General features: G+C 54.8%; 1 protein-coding gene across 1 annotated transcript in view; it reads left to right on the forward strand.

The window, feature by feature from the left end:
- boc (BOC cell adhesion associated, oncogene regulated) overlaps positions 1-2,591 on the forward strand; it is a 16,066-nt gene that overhangs the window by 3,122 nt on the left and 10,353 nt on the right.

The following is a 2,591-nucleotide window of genomic DNA, read 5'->3' on the forward strand; positions in this document are numbered from 1 at the left end:
TTTTGTCCCGTCGCTCTGTTCGCTCCGAGATTAGGCAAGTTGCGTCGACCAACGGAGAGGAGCGAAATGTACCTAGGTCAGCGTGGCTGTGCGCGCGCGACGTGCGCGCGCGACGTGCGCGCGCGCCGCCGCCGTGCACGTCCAACCCAGTTCCTGCTCGTCGTATCTGTGCGTGTGTGTGCGTGAGAAAGTCTGTGGGCATTGTTCCTCTGCCCGTGTCTCAGTTTTCCCTCGCCGGTTCCAGTGATGGATAATAAAGGCTCCGAAAGCCACAAAAATCCTCCGGCTGTTCTCCACTCCCTCTCTTACTATGCAACTTAATCAGGAAGAGGGAGAGGGAGAGAGAGGGAGGGAGGGAAAAAGAGAGGGAGAGAGAGAGAGAGGAGCTGTTTCTCCTCTGGAGGAGGAGGAACTCGTCACGTCTTTCGGCAAAGTTTTGGAAATAAGAGGAATAGCTCCATGAGAGATTGGATTTCATTTGGAGCCCAGAACCTCTTAACCAAGACCATGTGCCGCTTCTGGGCTCTGGGTGTGTCTGTGTGTGTGTGTGTTTCATTGTCGACTCTGGTAACCACTAAGACAGCTACATAACTGTCTTATGTGTGTATCTTTGTCCATGTGTTACTGTATGTATGTATGTGTGTGTGTGTTTGTGTGCGTCTTTGTCTGTGCGTTACTGTGCGCGGGAGCGCGCGTCTCGGGTTACGGCGCTAGGGGGAGGTGCTCGGTGCCGTGAGGGAGAAGGAGCAGGGCTGCGGTAGGTAAATAGGGCCCTGACCCAGGTCTGCCAGCGAAGCGCTCTCCTCTCCCTCTGCCAGACATTCTCCTCTTTTCTGTTTTGTTTTTGTGTTTTTCCGCAGGAGGGGAGTGGGAGTAATGGTTTGTGTGTGTGTGTGTGTGTGTGTGTGTGTGTTGGGGGGGCTGCCTTGGACGGCGACTTTGTGCACGTGGGGGGGCTAACTATTAACGAGCACCATCGTTTTTCTAATTAGTGCTGTGGGGAATATTTTCTTAAGGACTGTCGACCCTCCCTGCGGAGCTTTTGGGGAACAGAGGAGTGTGTGTGTGTGTGTGTGTGTGTGTGTGTGTGTGCGTGTGTGGTAACACCACTGTACGAGCGAGTGTATTTATGCGCGCGTGTGCATTTGCATGCGTCTATGCGCACGAGCAGCTAGAGGCTGATGGAAGTCATGCGCCGGAGAAAACGAAAGAAGCCAGTTTTCTTCTTCTGCTCTTTGCTGTTAAATGACTTGTGAACGTGGTTCGGATTCTGTCCAAGATGCCGCGACGGCAGCGCGTACAGAACATACGTGAACATATGACGTCACAGCCGAGAGGCACGTACGCGCGCACGCGCGCGCACCCGGTCCCGGTCGATAGAAACGAGGGTTTCGGATCCTCCGCCTGGTCCGGCGTTCTGAGAACCGGAGGAAAGCAACTTTCCCCTCTTTCCTTTTTTCCTTCCCTCTGAGAACTTTCTTTTCTCCCTCCTTTCTTCTTTCTCTGCTGTTTCTCTTCAGCGAGTCTGCTCCTCTCGTCTCAGCTTTGATCCCCCCCTCCCCCCCCCCAACCCCTCCCCAGGCCTCCAGCCAGCTCACTGGAGCAGTTTCCTGAGTCTGCCCTGATTAATGATTGTGCGTGTGTGAGAGAGAGAGCGCGTGCGTGCGCGCGCGTGTGCCAGAGAGGAGAGAGAGAGAGACAAAGAATGCACCAGGGTTCCGCAAATTGTGTGAGTTTGCATATTGTACAGTATAAATGTGTGTGTGTGTGTGTGTGTGTGTGTGTGTGTGCCTGTGTGTCTGTGTGAGAGTGTGAGTGTGTGTGTCTCTGTGTGGTTTTCAAACCAAACTTTATTTTGTGGATTTTTTTTTAAACAGCATCAAAGTGAGTGATCCCACAGAGGGCTGGCTTTTACATTTAATGCAGGCTGTTTTAAAGACTTCCCAATCACGGGGCTCGGTAGGACATGATTGCAATCAACCAGCTAAAGCCAGACTAACCGGGCGTCCGGGTAGCGTAGCGGTCTACACGGGGATCGCCGGTTCGAATCCCCGTGTTACCTCCGGCTTGGTCGGGCGTCCCTACAGACACAACTGGCGGTGTCTGTGGGTGGGAAGCCGGATGTGGGTGTGTGTCCTGGTCGCTGCACTAGCTCCTTCTCTGGTCGGTCGGGGCGCCTGTTCCGGGGGGAGGGGGGGGTAGCGTGATCCTCCCACGCGCTCCGTCTCCCTGGTGAAACTCCTCGCTGTCAGGTGAAAAGAAGCGGCTGGCGACTCCACATGTATGGGAGGAGGCATGTGGTAGTCCTCAGCCCTCCCCGGACCGGCAGAGGGGGTGAAGCAGTGACCAGGATGGCTCGGAAGAGTGGGGTAATTGGCCAAGCACAATTAGGGAGAAAAAGGGGGGGGCGGGGCAGAATGACCAAGATGCTCAGGGCCACGCCGCTATGACGCGGCGGGGGGGGGGGTCAGTCTGGGGAGGTGTTGGATTCGAGGGTAAACTTCACTTCATTCACAGAAAGCAGGCTAGGCCCGAGCATGCAAGCTTCTAAACCTCATTGTCATCAGAACAAACACTACACTACACAACAC

The sequence above is a fragment of the Lampris incognitus genome, chromosome 19 (genome assembly GCF_029633865.1).
Source record: "Lampris incognitus isolate fLamInc1 chromosome 19, fLamInc1.hap2, whole genome shotgun sequence".
In the NCBI taxonomy this organism is placed as follows: domain Eukaryota; kingdom Metazoa; phylum Chordata; class Actinopteri; order Lampriformes; family Lampridae; genus Lampris; species Lampris incognitus.